The following is a 20046-nucleotide window of genomic DNA, read 5'->3' on the forward strand; positions in this document are numbered from 1 at the left end:
GGATATCTTCTCATCTTTCATCGTATCAGGGAAGTTCTCTTCCAACAAATCTTGGACAATTTTCTCAGTGGTTTTATTTTTATCTTCCTGTTCTGGAATTCCAGTTACACCTAGGTTATTCCTTTGCATGGTATCCCACATGAACCTTAGGTTTTCTTCATTTTGTTTTGATCTTTTTTCTGATTGATCCCTTTCCAAAGAAGTATTCAGGTATTTGTCTTCAGTCTCGTTAATTCTGTCTTCCACTGCATCAATTCTACTCCTTTGCCCTTTCAATATGTTATGTACTTCTGACAATTTAGTATTAATCTTCTGGATTTCTATTTGTAGATTCTGTATCATTTCTAATTCTTCATTTATTTTGTCATTTTGTTCTTGTATTGTCTTTTGAAATTTTTCTACATTTTTTTCTGTGTCTTCTTTAGTCTGTCTCTCAATCCTTTGAAGATACCTAAATATAATTCTTTTGAATTCCTTATTAGAGAGTTCCAATGCTGCTTCTTCCTCAGGGATGTGTTTTGGGTCTGTATCCTGGTCCCTTGTTTCTCCTGCTTTATCTTGCTTCTTTGCGTGGACTGTGATGGTCTGTTGTCTCTGAGGCATTGTGACGTTTTTGTGTTTATATTTAATTGGTGATTGTATGTTGGAGTGACTTGCCCACGATTTTTGTTTTCTTTGTTTTGTTTGTATGTTATCTACACAAGCAGGGTACTGTGCTGTGCTCCTCTATGCACTAGCTGACAGCACTCATATACACGCCACCTTTTCTTGTTGTCAGCCTCTTGTATGTCCCTGCCAACCTTGGCAAACAGAGCCTATTCTTAGGTCCCTGGAATCCAAATGAGAATGCTATCACTTTACAATCCAAAATTGTTGTCACTTGTAAAGATTCAAAATGGCTGCACTCTTGGTCACTTTAAATATCCAAAATGGCCACTGCTTGTAAAGATTCAAAATGGCTGCACCCTCTGTCACTTTAAATATCCAAAATGGCTGTTGCTTGTAAACATTCAAAATGGCTGCACCCTTGGTCACTTTAAATATCCAATATGGCTGCCATGTGTAAACAATCAAAATGGCTGTACCCTCTGGACAGTGGAAAGTCAACAGCTCAGTTTGTCTCCCTCCTTGCTGTTTCCCTTCCTAGTCATAGACCACTGGCACAGTCATCCCTGCAGCCCTTGATGACCAGGGCTGATCTTTAGGTCAATTCTCAGGTTCCAACACCACTTGGAAATAAGCTGATGGTCCCGTGAGAGTAGTTGACAGTCCGCAGCTCTGACCGTCTCTGTACTCACTGTTTTTGTTCAGGTTTTTCCATTAATTGGTGCTTAACCCACTTCTGTATCGTTCTGTCAAAGCTCAGGGCTCCAGGATTATCTTCTGTATCTCTGTCAATTGGTTTTTCTTTTCTTTGTTGAAGAGGGTCTATGTCGCTTGTCTGCCTAGTCCTCCACCTTACCAGAAGTGCTCTGGCCATTCTCTTCTAAGGAGCATTCTTGCTGTACTTCCTCCATGGCAGATTAGTTCATTCTTCCAGGAATCCATGGCATGTTCAGTATTCTTCACCAGCACCGCAACATCTTCTGTATTCATTGTCCAGCCCTTATGTGCATATGAGGCTACTGAAAATACCATGGCTTGATCAGGTATATCTTAGTGTTCAAAGTGATATCTTTGATCTTAAACATTTTGAAGAGGTCTTTTGCAGCAGATTTGCCCAAGGCAATACGTTGTTTGATTTCTTGACTGCTACTTCCGTAGGCTTTGTACTGTTGTTGTTGTTGTTATGTGCCATCGAGTCGGCTCCGACATATAGCGACCCCTCCTTGGGTTTCCGAGGCAGTATCACTATGGAAGTAGGATTGCCCAACCTTCCATCCGAGGAGTGGCTGGTGGGTTTGAACCACCAGCCGTCTGGTTTGCAGGCAAGTGACTTAGCCACTATGCTACCAGAGTCTTTGTATAGCACTTCACAATTTACAGAATATACATACTCTCATTTAATATTTCATTTGACCCTAACAAGGGCCTATTGAAATAGTGTAAAATGAGGAGGACTTCAACAATAGTAGCCCTGTGGAAAAGATGAAGGGACAAATATGAAAAATTTTAGAAAACTTGCTTGGATATGGAGTATAGAGGAGGAAGGGATTAAAGTGGGCTTTAAAGTTTCTAGATTTAGTGAGTGAATGGTGATGCTGATAAGTTATCTTAATTTTAAATACACAGGTGGAGGAGTAGATTTGGAGATGTAAAATTCATCAGTCCCCTTCGGTTTGGTGGCATTAACTGTTCTATTTTCTTTGTTGGAGCTAAGTAGGATATAATTAAAATTGTAAAATATGAGTCAGGAGGAGCTCAGGAGAAAAGTCTAAAGCAAATAAAATACCTCTTCATTTGGTAAATATAAACTATTCTTTCAATAGAATAATAAAGGGTGATTCAATGAGTGGAAGCTTGAGGTAGGAGATGTGATCAGTGGAAGTTTTATTTTTCTTTAAAGATGGAGGAGTCAAGGAAACTTTAATGAACCAAGTGCACGGGGCCATTGAAGAGGAGTGAAAATTGAAGGCACAAGGGAAAGGAGATAATTTTTCAAATATAATCTCAAAGGAAATGTAAGGGATGGGAACAAGAGCATACATGAAGGAGTCACCATGAAGAAGAACAATGATGCATCTTTCTTTCTCAAAAGAAAAGGAAATAGGGAGTAGATACATAAATAACCAGGATGACATCTTTTTCCCTTGAAGCAGGGCTATCTGCTGAGACTAAGAGGGAAGAACGTGGGTTGGAGTATTATTGAAGGGAGAATAGTCATCATTGTGATTGGAAAAGGGACATGACCAGGAACAAGTGACTTAATTGCTGAATAATGATGAACACCCTTTTGAGGCTAGAAATCTCAAATGTATAAAGAGGTCAGTGAGGATGATTAAGTAGTCTTCTATACCAGCCCCCCCAAACAGAGGAGAAAACAAATAGACTGAATCTGAGTGGGGTTTGGAAGGGAAGTTGTGTTGGTGAACTGGGAAGGGGAACAAGTGGGGGAATAGGAGGTGGGCGGGGTTGAAGGTGGTAATGAGATTGCTAACAAAAAGGCTGAATAATAGGGATCCTGTTTGATTAAGGAAGAAAGTAAAGCCCAGAAGGGACTGACAAATATGGAGAATGAAGAGGGCAAAGAACCTCACTGAGTAGGGGGCAGAATTCATGGAAGTAATAGAGTATTAGAGATGGAGAAATGGGCATATGTGATGTGAGAGTCCAAAATTTAAGATTTTGGAGTTGGAGCAGTTTTAAGTGATAAGGGCCAAAGCATAACCAATGATGCTGGGTAGCCAAGATTAATAGTGCTAATTACATCAATAGTAGTACTAATAAAAGCTACTATTTATTGAGTGCTGTGTTATAATCGTTATGCTAAATGCTTCCCATAGGTTGTCATACTTATTTTTCACAACAATTCTGTGAGGTATATGCTAGTGTCTCTATATTGCACATGAGGAAACTGAGGCTCAGTGAGGTTAAGTAACTTACCCAAGGTGCACAGCTAAGAAGTATGTAAGTCTAGCTCCAAAGCCTGTTTGCCCAATTACAAATCCTGTCTCCCCTCTGCACAGTGGGGATCACTGAAGAAGAGGAAGTCAAAGAGGTCTATGTTAGGGTGTCTCTTGGAAAACCAAGAGAATACTGATTTTCTTGGGACGTGGGTGTGTATATGAGAGAAAGTGATTTATTAATAGGAAGAGATGAAGCAATCTTCTAGTGTAAAGGCAGAGGATATAAGGAAGTTTCTTAGCAGTAGAACGAGGATTCCTAAAGGTGGGGAGTAAAGAATCAAGGGAAGGAGGAGGACTGATTTGTTTGTGCATCAAAAATCAGAAAGAATGGTTGGGTTAGTAGAATGATCATGTAATTTATTGACACAAACAGGAACTATTTTGAGAATGAAAAGGGGTGCCATTAATAAGTACTCTGGGACAATAGGCATAAACCAGGACTGTCTTTGGCAAACCAAGATGTTTGGTCATACTAGTTATTGGTAACTAGAGGAGCTATCACCTTGGGAAGGGATTGTGGATGTTGAGAGTGAGTTGAGCCCTAAGCTAGAGGGTCATAAATAGAGCTTAATAGCCTAAGATTATTGTCTCTATCCATGTGATATTGCTCTGGAATGATCTGGGTACAGCTTCTTGTATAAGAGTCTGGGAATTTGAAGAAAGATTTGGAAGCCATTAGCAGATAGGTAGTAGTTAAAAGCTTAGAAGTGAATGAGATTAAGAAAGAGCACAAAGAAAGGGAAATGGGTAGGAGAGAATCCAGAGGCTCATTACTTAAGGAGCTGACAGAGAAGAATCCTGCCAAGGAGATGAGAAGTAGTGGTCAAAGAAGTAGGAGGAAAACCAAGAGAGATTGATGCCCCACAAGTCAAGGGAAAAAAGAGTTCAAGTAATGAATGGTTAATAGTCTTACATGCTTTATGTTCCTCTGAAGAGGTTGGATTAGATAGACTGAAACATGTCCCTTGGACTGGATTTGGCAATTAGAGGGTTATTGTTCATCTTGTCTAGAATAGATTCACTAGACAACAACAACAACAACAAGACTAGTGTGGGCAAAAGCCAGAGTGTAGTACACAGAAAAGTGAGATGAGGTGAAAGGACTACTTTGAAGGTAGACTGCCCTTGAGTAATTTTGGAAAAAGAAATATGAAAAGAATTTTTTTTCTTTATAAATTTAGTCTGTGAAGAAACAAATGGACACAAGGGGTTTAAGAACTAGGAGGGAGCTGGAAGTAGAACCAATGCTTCCTAGTAATGTCAGTTAGTACTTTTGTTGTCGTTGAAAGGGTGGAAGAGAATCAAGTAAGACTAACTTTGTAATAACTAACATTTTTCAAAATGGGTCGTGTTTATTAAAGAGATAATTAGTTGCCATCTAGTTGATTCTGAGGCATAGCAACCCCTTGTGTGTCAGAGTAGATTGTGTTCCACAGGGCTTTCAGTGGTTGATTTTTCAGAAGTAGATTGCCAAGCCTTTCTTCCAAGGCATCACTGGGTAGACTCAAACCTCCAACCTTCCAGTTAGCTGCTGATTGCAATAACCATTAACTACATCCCAGAGAGTTCATTGAAGAGATAGAATTACTAGTTTGGGTGAAATATTGGTGTGTGATCTCTAGAGTATGGAATAACCCTGTTGTTGTTGTTATGTGCTGTCGAGTTGGCCCCGACTCATAGCAACCCCTCCTTGGGTTTCTGAGGCGGTATCACTACGGAAGTAGATTGCCCAACCTTCCTTCCGAGGAGTGGCTGGTGGGTTTGAACTGCCAGCCTCCTGGTTAGCAGTCAAGTGCCTTAGGTGTTTACTTATGTTTTATTGACTATGCAAAGGCATTTGATTGTGTGGATCATGACAAATTATAGATAACATTGAGAAGAATGGGAATTCTGAACACTTGATTGTACTCATGAGGAACCTGTACCTTGATCAGGAGGCTGTCATTCGAATGGAACAAGGGGTCGCTGCATGGTTTAAAATCAGGAAGGGAGTGCGTGAGGGTTGTATCCTTTCCCCATACTTATTCAATCTATATGCTGAGCAAATAATCTGAGAAGCTGGACTGTATGAAGGATGGCCAGACTTCGTCTCACCTACTTTGGTCATGTTGTCAGAGGGGACCATTCCCTGGAGCAAGATGTCATGCTTGGTAAGGTGGAGGGTTGACGAAGGAGGGGAAGGGCTTTGATGAGATGGATTGACACGGTGGCTGCAACAATGGGCTCAAGTATAGCAAGGATCATGGAGCTGGCGTGGGATCAGGCAGTGTTTCATTCTGCTGTGCATGGGGTTGTTATGAGTCGGAGACGACTCAATGGCACCTAACAACAACAACGACAACAACAATTTAATGACTTGTTCTGAGCACCAGAATCCCCCTTTCAAAGTGCTGTACCTAGTTTTTCAGGCACTAAGATGCTAGAGGGAACTAGCATGTGTACTACAGGAGAAACACCATTTCCTCTCTCCCCTTGGTGATTTTCTTTTGGAGTCTATCCTGTTGGGTGTTCATTTGACTTCCTGAATGGATATATTCTCATCTTTCATTATAGCAGGGAAGTTCTCTTCCAACAAACCTTGGGCAATTTTCTCAGTAGTTTACTTTTTCTCTTCCTGTTCTGGAATTCCGATTACATGTAGATTATTCCTTTGCATGGTATTGCACATGAATGTTAGGGTTTCTTTATTTTATTTTGATCTTTTTTCTGATTGATCCCTTTCCAAAGACATAGTCAGGTATTTGTGTTCACTCTCATTAATTCTGTTTTCCATTGATTTGATTCTACTCCTTTGCCCTTTCAATGTGTTATCTATTTCTGAAAATTTAGTACTAATGTTCTGGATTTCTGTGTGTAGATTTTGTATCATTTCTACTTTTTAATTTATTTTGTCATTTTGTTCTTGTATTTTCTTCCGAAATTGTTCTAGGGTTTTCTTTGTGTTTTCCTCAATTTTGTCAGTGTTTTCCTTGATCTCTCAATCCATTGAAACCAAACTAAAAACCATACTCACTGTCGTTGAGTCGGATTCAACTGATAGTGACCCCTTCTTGGTTTTCTGAGGTGGTAGATTGCCCAGCCTTCCTTCTGAGGAGTAGCTGGTGGGTTTGAACCACCAGCCTTCTGGTTAGCAGTCAAATGACTTAGGCACTACGCCACCAGAGCTCCTCAATCCGTTGAAGCTACCTAAATTCAATTCTTTAGAATTTGTTTTCAAGGAATTCCAATGCTGCTGCTTCTTCTGGGATGTGTTCTGGGTTTGTGTCCTGGTGCCTTGTTTCTACTGCTTTATCTTGCCTTTTTGTGTGGACTGTGACAGTCTGTTGTGTCCAATACCTTGTGATGTTGTTTTATTTCTATTTGGTGATTGTATGTTGGAGTGATTTGCTGAAGATTTTCATTATTATTGTTTTTTGGATACATCTGAGTAAGTAGGGTATTGTGCTTCTCTATTTGCTAGTTGGCAGCACTTATGCACTCACTTCCTGTCTCATAGTGGTTGTGATATAGAATGAGAGTGGCTACACAGATCTCTGTTAACTGTTTATGAAGAGCAGTTAAGGGTGAGTCAGGCTCTTATGGTGGTCATGTATCATTGACCAGTTGGTGCAGAAGGAAGTGGTGGCTCTCACTCAGTACATAGAGCTGCAGGAGGTACAGGTGTGACTGGGTCTTATGGGCATGGTTGCTGTCTCCCACTCAGGTTAGACAAAAACAACAATTGAAAAACTACCAGAAAATTAAAAGCAGAAGGACAAAAAACACACAGCACATAGACATACAGGAACAATCACCAAAAAGGGTTAAAAAAAAAAGAAAAAGAGGAAAGGCAATAACTAAGGGAAAATATTTAAAGAAATACTTCAAAAAGCCATGAAAAATATGAATAGAAAAGGGGGGAGGGACCTGCAGTATTTGGGGAGGGGAAAATAAGAAGTAGAATAGGAGATAGAGGTAGAGTAGGAGAATACTGAAGAAAAAAAATGGGAAAAATGCAAAAAGAAAATCAAGGAATGGGGAGAACCACAAGAAAGAAAAAAATGGGAACCAGGAACAGTAAAGAGAGAAAGAGCTGAAAACTAGAACCTAGGAAGGAAAGAAGGAAACATAATAATAGAAAGGATGAAAAAGAAGAAGAAAAAATAATAATTTTAAAACAAACTAAAAAAAAAAAAAGGAAAAAAATTCTGGGCGGAGCAGGGCACCCAGGCTCTGTCAGAGCACATGGACTGGGATGGGATTCTTGCTGGCCCAGAAGGTGAATGGGAGTGAATAATGGCCTGACCTGTGTTCACTAACAGTGTGTGGGGTATAAGAATAACAAGCGGAATATTGGACCTTTACAGTCCTTTGTGTCCAGTATGTCCTTGGCAGTCCCCAGGAAGTGGAGCCTATTCTTAGGTCCCTGGAATCTGAGAGTACACCGTCACGTTAAATATCCCAGTGGTCGAACTGCTTGTAAACATTCATAATGGCTGTGCTTTCCATAAGCCAGAACTCCATAGCTCAGCCTGTCTTTCTCTTTGATGCTTCCCCTTTTCTTCACCAGCACCAGTGCAGTCCTCCATGCAGCCCCTGGCTAGCAGGGCTAATTTTTAGGTTAATTTTCAGGTGCTAACACCTTGACAATATCCAAGCTGTCTGTGTCATCAGGATCGCTGACAGACAGTTGCTCTGTATATCTCCTTTTTTCTGTCTTTTCATGCAGGTTCTTTTACTTGTTGGAGTTTAGTCTACTTCTGTATCCTTCCTTTCAAAGCTCAGGGCTCCAAGATTATCTTCTGTATCTGTGTTTATTGGTTCCTCTTTGTTGAAGACGGTCTGCATAGTTTATCTGTCTATTCTGCCATCTTACTGGAACCTCCCCAAACCTTTCACATCTGGTCTTTGCTTACTTGTCCCTCTAAGCTCATTTTTCCTGTTTCTCATTTTGTATTTTGTTACCAAACTTATTGTAATTTTCTCAGTGACTTGACTTGAGCTGTTTCTTCTGTCTATAATGCCTTTCTTTTCTCATTTTCTCTCTTTCAACTTCTGCTTATTCCTTAGTTCAAAAATTATTTCCTTCATGAAGCTTTCCTGACTATCCAGATTGAGTTAAGTGCCCCTTGCTAGTTAGGTAAGCTTATTTGTTTGCCTTTGCAAAGGACCTCTAGTGGCATAGTGGGTAAGGCATTTGGCTACTAATCAGAAGGTCAGCAGTTCAAACCCACCAGTTGCTCCTCGGAAGATGAGCCAGTTTGCTTCTGTAAAGATTTATAGCCTTGGAAAAGTAATGGGGGTTGCTATGAGTTGGAATCCACTCGATGGCAGTGGGTTTTTTTGGTTGCTACCATCATGTGTTCTTCTTGAGGACAGAGACTGAGATTACTTTTGATTTTGTACTCCAAGTGCCTGGCACAAAGTAGATGTTTAGTGAATTATAGTTAAATGAGGAAAATGGAGCAAAGAAGCAGGGGTAGAGAAAATTGGAATACAGAGTTTCTAAAGTTCCAAGAAAAGTTAGTTATGAAGCCATGGATACAGTGTCTAGAAGAGAAAGTGGTTGTAAAGTGGTTATAGACAGGGTCCTTATTGAACATTTGAAATAATTTGTAAAGAAAAAGGAAAGAGAAAATGGCCAGGTAAACTCAGATTTAAAATAACATGTGTTTTTAAATATATATATATATATATATATAACACCAAATATATCTAGAGATATAAAACATATAAAAAGAGACCCAATCCTAGGAGAATAATATTAGAGCTAAGGATTTAAGAAAGGTTAAGACTGATATAAAAGATCTTTTACATTTTTTTGTGTAGAAGATAAAAATGACAAGTAAACAATAGATTCCTCTTGTTAACAAACTGGCCAACAGGAAGAATCAGATGCAGAAAAGGAATGAAATGTCCCATATTCAGTTTTGCTTCTGTCTTCTCTGACACACATAGTGCTTTGCACATAGACTAATACAGGTGGAGGAAGCTTATAATAATAATAGGAAATTGAAGCCCAGGATTGAGGAAGAGATTGTACCAGAACTTCTAGCTGCTTGAAGTGAGTGTGAGTTCACATCTCAGGTTCACATTCTGCAAACATTTGTTAATGTGATTGCCAAACTGATCTTTGCATAATTATGGTGAATGTGAAAACTTTTAGAAGACTACAGAGGAATAAATTTCCAAACTTAGAAAAAAGACTATAAATTTCATAGAGTTTTTGAGCTTGGTATCACTTCCACAGAAGATTCTAAAGATCCTTTGGAAAGATTTACCAATATTTACGAAAGAAAAATGACCAGTAAAGGCTATGTAAGTTTTCTGTTGTATGCTGGTGAGTCAATTCTGACTCATAGTGACCCTATGGGACAGAATATAACTGCCCCATAGGGTTTTCCAGGCTGTAATCTTTATAGGAGCAGATTGCCAGGTCCTTTTCTCTTGTCAAACTGCTGACCTTTTGGTTAGTAGCCAAGTGCCTAACCAAGAGTAGTTTTTTCCAAGTAACCCAATACTCGCATTTGATGGAGATATTCCTCTTACAGATTAGGAGAATGTTACAGCTACGCTACATCTAGTTTTCCATAAGGTATTTGACAGCTTATCAGTCTATTCTTGGGGACATGATGGTGGAGAATTGAATTATACTATGGAAGAACATTGGGCAATCTGCTTCCATAGAGATACTGCCTTGGAAACCCAGAGAGGGGTCACTATGAGTCAGGACCAACTCAACGGCAGTGCGTTTGGTTTTTGATTTTTTATAGGTACTGTTATTGGGCAAAAGAACTCTGTCATTATTCATTGACAGCCTAGTGCGAGGGCTTTTACAAGATGCTATTCTGCTCATCACTTTAATATCACCTCCCCAGTTCTGACTTTGTTTTGAGTTGGTGACCTTGCTGTTTATTTCTCTAAGAAAAAAGAAATATCACAGAAGAACTTCATTCTCCCACTACTAAATACACTGTCTGCCAGCTGTGCCTATGTACTCTGCCATCCTTCTTATTCCATTAGATGAACTTGTCCCTCTGCTTTACATTTGATCCTCTTCATTTTGCCAACTTTGTGTTCCTGCAGTTACCTCGTCTCATTCTTGCTCACTTCATCTATTTTTCTTTTTCTATTGAATCATTCTCCTCAGTATAAAAACATGCTGAAATCCCCCCTTCCTTTTTTTTTCCTCAAACATTCCCTTCATCTCATGTGCCCCTCAAGTTACCCCCCCGCTTCATGGCAGAACTTACCAAATGATCTGTCTAAACTCCCTATTTCCATTTGCTCATCTCCTTCCCACTTCACTGAGACCACTCTTGACAAGATTGTCAGTAACTTCCATGTTACTAACTCCATTTATCAGTCCCCAGTCTTCATCTTATTTAACTTTCTAGCAATATTTGACACAATTGATCACTGTCTCCTGCTTCAATCTTTTGTTACATGATTTCTAGGAGACACCACTCTCCTGTTTTAACCCCTACCTCATTGGCTGCTACTTTCCAGTCTGTCCTGGATGTTCTTCTTCTCCCTGACTCTGAGTGACACTATACCTCCAGGCTCAATCCTAGATCCTTCTCTGCTCCATTTATACTCATTCTATAAATCCATGCCATTCAGTATGGTAGCCACAAGTTACATGTGCTTTTTAAAATTGTTGTTGTTAATGTGCCGTCGAGTCAGACTTGACTCATAGCGACCCCTCCTTGGGTTGCCGAGGCAGTATCACTATGGAAGTAGATTGCCCCATCTTCCTTCCGAGGAGTGGCTGGTGGGTTTGCCACCAGCCTTCTGGTTAGCAGTCAAGTGCCTTAGGCACTATGCTACCAGAGCTCCCAAAAATTGCATTGCCAGTAAACCTTTGGTAAAAGACCAAAGATTGGTATGCTTTAGAGAGGAACCAAGTATTTTTAAAATATAAACTTAAATTAATTGATATTAAAATTAAACATTCAGTTCTTAAGAACATTAACCACATTCAGGTGTTGAATACCCATATGTGGCTTTTGGCTGTTGAATTAGACAGCAAAAATTATAAGATAGTTCCATGATTGCAGAAAGTTGTACTGGAGCAGAGCATTGTTCTGGGCTACTTCATCAATCAAATTCTGTGGCTTTTAGAATACTATCTCCATGTTGATGATGCCCAAATTGATTTCACCAGTTCCAGTCTCGCCCATGAACTCCAGTTTGATATGCCCAACTACCTGCTTGATATCCTCTACTTGCATTTCTAAGAGACCTCTCAAACGGAACTTTATTTTCTTTCCCAACTTGCTTTTCTTCCAGTCTTACCTAGTAAACAGCACTGCCCTTCACACAGACTAAAAACTTTCTTATTTAATCTCTCTTTTTCTTTTTTGAGGAGAGAAAGAAAGGAACTTCTTCTCCACCCCCACCCCCCCAAGGAGAAACAGTACCAGGAGAACTTCTATTTTCCCTTTCCACTCCTTACTCCACACTTCTTACACTTTCTACTTTACTCAAGTAGGAAAGAGTGACTTTTCTCACATTTAAAAGGCATTAACATTTTTTTTTGTGTGTAAAATATTTACAACAAAAAGTAAATGTAATTCAATACGTCAATTATATTCCCCAAGTTCTGTTACCACCGTCACTATCCATTGCCAAAGGTTTTACATCCTCCTAAGCAGAGTCAGTGGTCCTTCAGTAGTAACTCCCATTCCCTTTCCTCTGCCAGCTTCAGCTTGTAGTGATTTTAATAAACCTTTATTTATTTTAACATTTTTGTTGTACTTTAGGCGAAAGTTTGCAGAGCAAATTAGTATCACATTTGATAGTTTGTAATTAAAGTGTTCTGTGACATTGGTTGCATTCCCCAAAATATGTCTGCATTCTCCCCACTTCAGCCCTGGGTTCTCCATTTCCTTTCATATGAATTTTCTACCCCTTCCTGTCTTTTCCTCTTTGCTTTTGTGCAAATTTTGTCCTTTTGATCTTGTATAATTCATTGTTCTAAGGAACATGTTCCTTTTGGGTGTTATTGTTTATTTTATAGTCCTGTTTATTGGACTGAAAGGTGGTCTCCAGGACCAAGGTTTCAGTTCTAGGTCAGAAGGGTGTCTTAGGACCACAGTCTTGGGAGTTCCTCTAGTCTCTGTCAGACCAATTAGTCTGGTCATTTTTTTGTGAAATTTGATATTTTGTTCTAAATTTTTCTTCTGCTCTGTCTGGAACCCACTATTGTGATGCCAGTCAAAGCAGTCAATAGTGGTAGCCAGGAACCATCTCTCCTTCTGATCTTGTAACTGTGTAGATTGTGGTTCATGTGGTCTATTAGCCCTTTGGATTAATTGCTCTCTTAAGTCTCTGTTTGTTTCTACTCTCCTTTCTCCAGATGGGAAGTAATTTAGATGTATCTCAGATGACCACTTACAAGCTTTTAAGACCCCAGACACAACTCATCAAAGTAGGATGCAGAACGTTGTCTTTACTGACTCTGTCATGCCAATTGATGTAAATATCCTCTGAGGTCTTTTTTTCCCCCTCCTCACTTTTATTGTCGTGAAAACATACACACCAAGACATTCACCACATAACAGCTTCCATCAGGGACATTGATGACATTTTTCATATTGTACCACCATAATTACTACCCTTTTCCAAAATAAATTCTACCAGTTTGTAGTAATTTTTGACTTCTCTTTTATCTCTTGCATTCAACATCCAGTGCATCAAGCATATACTTGTCTCAGTGGCCTGGAATATTCTTTTCCTGGATACTCACATAGCCTGTATCCTCACTTCATTCAGATTTTTGCTCAAATGTCACTTCTTCAGGTCTTTCTTGTCCACTTTATCTAAAATAGAATCCCTCTCACTCCATTTCTCTGTTCTGTTGTACTTTTCTTTATAGTATTTAGTGCTACTTGACATTTTAATTGAGTCTGGTGGCTCAGTGCCTAAAGGATTTAACTGCTAACCAGAAGGTTGGTGGTTTAAACCCACCCACCGCTCCACTGAAGGAAGATAGATAAAGTAATAAAGAAATCTACTTCTTTAAAGATTTACTGCCTTGGAAACCCAGTGGAGGTCTGTATGAGTCAAAATCAACCCCCTGGCAGTGGTTTTTTTTGACACTTGAATATATGCTTGTATTTTTGTCTCTCTCTCTTCCACTAGAGTCCATGAGGATAGGGATTTTAGTTTTGCTCTATTCCCAGTGCCTACCAATAGCACTCAAACCCACCAGCCACTGCTCAGAAGGAAGGTTGTACAATCTATTTCCGTAGTGATACCACTTGGGAAGCCCAAGGAGGGGTGGCTATGAGTCGGGGACAACTCGATGGCCGTGTGTTTGGTTGGTTTTGGTCCCAATAGCTGGAATATAGTAAAAGTTTATTCAACGTTTGTTGGATTAAATGGCATATTATGAAATTTTCTGATGACATAAAAGTAGGAGGTGTAGCTAATATATTAAGTCAGTGTTGTTTGGTGATTCATATTTTCCATTTTACCAGTTACTGTATCAGAGAAAATGAGCCTACTATTTTTCTAAGGTCATTTATATGATTACAGTCATTTTGCTTTCCATTTATACTAAATTTTAAGAATATAAAAACTCTGGTAATTTTTGGGAATAAGTTTTGTTATGACATTAAAAAATAATTGTATTAGAAGTTTAAAGTTATAGTAATGATTTTGAATTTAAATGTTAGAATGATAACTATAAAATGTAAAAAATAGTAAGACATAATTCCCAGTCTTAAGGAACTCGTGACCTAGGGGATAAGACATGCATATAGACAAGTAGCTATAGGTAATCCATGTTTGGAAGCAGAGGCAAATGTATGCAATGCCCTAGGATAGCTTCCATTTATTAAAAAATACATCTGTATCTCCAGACTTTGTAGACACCTAGTACAATATAGGGTAGTAAAACCTAGACTACAACTGTGTAGAAAGAGTGACGGCAGAGTAAAGAAGAATAAAGCTGACTGATTGTACTGACAGAGAAAATTACGATCTCAGAGTAGAACTCCATAGATATCCAAACCAGTGCAGCAAAATAAAGAGGTAAATTAAGCCATGCCAGTGTAAGAGCATTAGAGAAATCCCTCAGCTTGGCCTAGAAAATGCCCCTCCAGAAGAGAAACAGATACAGCTCTCTGTCAGCTTTTACTTTTCTAATGGTCTTGCTGAATTAGCTGGAATAATTTTAGCTTTGTAAAATAGATAGCTCCACCCTGTGGTAGTCAAAGCTAAAGGATGCTAGTGATCAAAATGATTAGTACAGTATTACTTTAGGCTCATAATTTGATCATTTCATTTTCTATAATTTTACATTTAAAAATATATGATTTGATTAGCTCAGGAAGCAGTAGGAGCAGGGATGAAAAGTGTATGAAGGCTCCATCCAGGCTGTCCATTTGATTGAGCAGTGGATGCGCTCTGTACACTTTCAGCTGAGTGGAAGAGTGGGACTGAAATCTCCCTGTGCTTTGATGGCTATGTGGCCTGGTATGGGGCTGTATTTGCTCAGGTAGGGTGTTTTTTCTGATTTACATGCAGCAGTTCTGTACCGTTTCTTGCCCTTTTTGTCCGCAAGTGCATAGAATAGCATGTGGTACAAGAACTATTTGCCAGACTGAAAAGAACTCAGTACAGTTCTCCAGATTTGACCACTTTGAAGCAATTAAAGATTAATCTGATTAAAATCTTGTGACTCAAAATAAACCTTCATATTTGCTTCATAACTATAACAAAGAAATATCTTTCATGATTCTTTCAGGTTAAAAATTATAGGGAAGGGAAGAACCAGTAACTAACGAGAAGCATTTTGCTGCTATCCCAGAAGTAGCAATATATCCTTTCGTGTTCCAGAAATAGCCTTCATTATATCATATATGAGAGATTAACATTTAAAAACTTCAAGAATATGAAATTTGGTAATAGTTCATTCATTGTTTGGTTTTAGTGTTTTCTAACTTCTCTTAGAACCTCAAGTATCTTTCTTTCACCCTGGCAGAATAACTTGGATGTCCATAGGATTTGAGGGTTGAAGACTTTTTTTTTTTGGTGGCTGAGATACTTGCCTGCTAACCAGATGGCTGGTGGTTCAAACCCACCAGCCACTCCTCGGAAGGAAGGTTGGGCAATCCTACTTCTGTAGTGATACTGCCTCGGAAACCCAAGGAGGGGTTGCTATGAGTCGGGTTTGACTCTACGGCACGTAACAACAACAACAAGTGTAAATAAATGATATTTCACTGCCTTCTGGAGTCCAGTGTTAAAGAAGACTGATACTGGTTTAATTCTTCTTTCTTTGTAGTTAACTTGTAATTTACTTAGAGGTTATAAGTTAGGAGTTGGGAGGGAAGGAGTAGAGAGCTATGATCAAGTTACCATGTTCAGGTCACACTGTATTCCAAGAGTCTGTCTCCAAAGACTCAATTCCTGCAGCTGCGCATTTTTTTTAGTGTCTCTTGAGATTTTAAAATTTGTTGACTGATTCATACATCCCATATCAGGCTGTCCACTGAATTTCATGTCAGAACGATAAAGTTGGTATCTTAATTTGTTAAAATTCTTTATGGTTAGTATTGCCATAAGGAGCCCTAGTGGTGCAGTGATTAAATACTTGGCTGTTAACTGAAAGGTTGATGGTTTGAACCCACCAGCTGCTCTTTGGGAGACAGATGTAGCAGTTGGCTTCCATAAAGCCTTAGAAACCCTATAGGGCAATTCTACTCTGTCCTGCAGGATCACTATGAGTCAGAATCGACTCTACAGCAGTGGGGTTACTATTGCCATCAATATGTTTGTCTTTAAAATATTTTTATTTTTGTAGATGAAGCTTTACTCTAAGAAGATTTGATCCATCTATTTCATGAGTTCAGATTATAAAGACTAAATGTTACAGAAGTGTTGAAATACTGGTAAGTGTATAACGTAGTGAATATTTTGTAACATAGAATAATCAGATTAATAGTCAAAGTACTTGATTCAGTTTGAGGCTTTAAAATTGCAGTTAAGTGACTTTAATTAAATCTCAAAAGAAAAAGAAGGTAACTTTCCATTAGTAGAGATGGATGTATAAATTGTGCTTTATTCATGCAATGACATATTGCACAGTGGTTAAAAGGAATTGACATAATGTTAAGATTAGGTGAGTAGGAAGAAATGAATATTTCTTTAATGTAAAAAGCAAAAGTGCCCCCTCTTATTCCTAAAAAGGAGTTTTGGTGGTGCAGTGGTTATGGCATTTGACTGTCAACCATAAAGGTCAGTGGTTTGAACCCGCCAGCCACTCCGCCGAAGAATGTTAAGGCGGTCTGCTTTCATAAAGATTTACAGCCTTGGAAACCCAATGGGGGTTGCTATGAGTCGGAATCAACTTCATAGTAGTGAGTTTGTTTTTTTGTTTTTACCCTAACAGTGTTGTTCTGTTATACTCACTGCCGTTGAGTCGATTCCTATGCACAGTAACCCTACAGGACAAAGTAGAACTGTTCTATAGGGTCTCCTAAAAGATTAAGGGTTGTAATCTTTATAGAAGCAGATTGCCACATCTTTCTCCAGAAGAGCAGCTATTGGGTTTGAACTGCTGACATTTCAGTTGGCAAACTGTGTGCTTAAAGTGTGCACCATGAGGTGCTAATCAGTTGCAGTTAGACATAAGAATAGAAGTGTATAAAAGTTTGATAGGATAATTTAGAATTTTTATTATTTGTAGCTATGAGGGCTTTATATATAGTAAATGCAAGACAATCAGTATAAGAATTCAGTACAGGGTTTGGACACATGATTACTATATCAAAATAAACTTCCTATATATGTCTTATATACTACTTTTCCCAATTAGAATATATTATGGAAAACAAAATCCCATCAGAATAACAATGAAAACTGTAAAACACTTTGGAATAAACCTAACAAGAAACGTATGAAACCTATTATATGCATAGTAAGTCCTACTTCAAAAACTTTGCCCTAATGAAATGATAGGATGAATTTGCAAATAGTTTAAAGGTATTCATTGCAGCTTTCTCTATGATAATGAAAAACTAAAAATAACCTAAATATTCAATAATAAGAGATTGGCTTCATAGTTATAGAATGCTGTGCAGCTATTAAAAAATGATAAGCACTCATGTGAAAAGGATTTCCAAAATCCCTAAGTATTAAAGAACCGATATTTGTAACAAAGGTAATTGGTACATTATGGGAGAATGGGTGATGCACATTTATTTTTGTATACTTTTCTATCTTTTCCTGATGTTTAATAATATTTAAAATAATAATATTTATGTATCATTATTATAATAACAACCAGAATTCTGATGGGAGTCCAAGAATTAAACCACTGGAAACTAGGTTGGTATTAGATATTTTAGGTGCTTCTCTTTGCATCTTGCTGTTTCAGTTTCACCCAGTTGACTTCTTCTGAGACTCATTTACTTTATAATTACCATTACAGACCCATCTCTGTGTGACCTTTCCACATGAACTATGTCTCCTTGTTCAGACTAAGATAGAGAAAGAAAACCTCACTGGTACAATTCCCCTCTGCTAACTGTATTACACAAGTCACATCTTGCTAGCCACCATGTATGTTGGCTGTTCCTTACTCTGTTGTACTTCAGTCATTAGGGTCCAGAGACTGACTGGTCTCCTGATGGTAGGTGTAGTCATATTGCCCATTTCCCTCTCAGTAGGAATGTTAGGGAAGACTTCCCTTCAAATAGGAAAAAGGAAGAGTAGGCAATATATGTCTTATTTAATTTATCCTTTCTAGGTTCAAAAATTTAAAAGGTCACTAAAACCAAACCAGTTTCAGTCAGATCAATTCCAACTCATAGTGACCCTATAGGGCAGGGTTAAACCGTCCCAGAGGGTTTCCTAGCTATAATGTTTACTGGAGCAGATCACCAAGTCTTTTCACCTGTGGGTCTGCTTGGTAGATGTCTCAAAATTACTTTTAAGATTAAACTATTTTGAAACTCTAGGGATTTTGTTCTTTGTGACTTTTCCTTTCTGAATATTTATATCTTTTTAATTTATAATTATGTTCCCCCTTTCTATCTGCTTTATCTTATTAGGTTTTTTAATCTTAAAATATTCAATATTTAAAATTCAAGGGATATCATACCATTTGTCAGATGGATCTTGGCTGAAGGCAAAGAATACCAGAAACATGTTTACTTGTGGGTTTTTTTTTAATTATTTTTTTTATTGTGATTTGGGTGAAGATTTACAGAGCAAATTTACTTTCCATACAGCAGTTTACATATAATTTGTCTCATGACATTGACCACAGTTTACCACAATGCCACAGCTTCCCTCCCACTTACTCTGCATAGTACCTCTTCCCAGTGTCCATCCCTCCATGGACTCCTGCCCCCTGAGCTGTCTCCCTGTGCATAAGTAACCCTGTGCATAGACAGCCTTTCTTTCTCAATGATTGTTCTCTCCAAGGAGTCTATCTACCTCAGGTAAATGTTCAGCTCACATGCCTGTCTTCTGTTTGGCTGGAAACCACAGGTGTGGGTTCAATTACAGACCTGAAGGGCAGCTAGGGGCCGTAGTCTCAGCAGGCTCTATCAGACCAGCAACCTGGTCCCCACTCCCTTTTAGTTTTTCTCTCCAAATGATTTTGAGTTTTGTTACACATTGTTCTCCCTCTCTATCAAGGATCTCCTACATAGATCCCCTTCCAAGTGGATGACTGTGGTAGCTGGGCACCATCTAGTTCTTCTGGTCTCATAGTCGTATAGGCTGCAGATCGGATGGTGTACCAGTCACTGGGACTACTTGTTTCCATGAATTTGGTTTTCTTCATTCTTCTTTGCCCAGGATGAGGAGAGACCCATCATTGCATCTAGGTGGCAGCTTGCTAGCTTTTAAGATCCCGGTCACTACTCGCCAAAGTAGGAGGTATTTTATATAGTATGTTATGCTAATTGAGCTTGATGTCCCCTGTGACTATGGTCCCAAGCCCACAGGTTCAACTACTCGGTCCCTCTGGGTAGCTGGCTGTGACCAAGCAGTGACCACAACCTTCCCGTTGTCAACTCTACTATACACCTTGGAATTCTGATCATTCACATAAATTTATAGGACCATTGTCTGACAACCCTATATATGTTCTTGGGTACACTCCTCATTTCATAGACATACCTAATCATTCAGCCTGTCCACCCATCTATCCACCCATATACCCATGCTTGCCTTCACTGACAGTGCAGTACTGTATATGCAAAAGGTGCAGTACTGTATATTTGTTGTCTGTACCTCCCATGTACCTCTCTATGTCTTTCTCATCCTCAATGCTGTCATATTGATCACTCACATTTGGTACATTGGCCTTCTCTTCACCCAAATCAATACTTATCTCTATCTATCTAACAGCATTCCCTACCCTAACCTCCCACCCCTGGTAACCAACAAAGAAAATGTACTTCTATAGATAAACCTTTCCTTAACTTTTACGATATCGGACTAATACAATATTTGTCCTTTTGTGATTGACTTATTT

Source organism: Orycteropus afer, unplaced genomic scaffold, assembly GCF_000298275.1.
Source record: "Orycteropus afer afer isolate SDZICR_OR568_19922 unplaced genomic scaffold, OryAfe1.0 scaffold00050, whole genome shotgun sequence".
NCBI lineage: Eukaryota > Metazoa > Chordata > Mammalia > Tubulidentata > Orycteropodidae > Orycteropus > Orycteropus afer.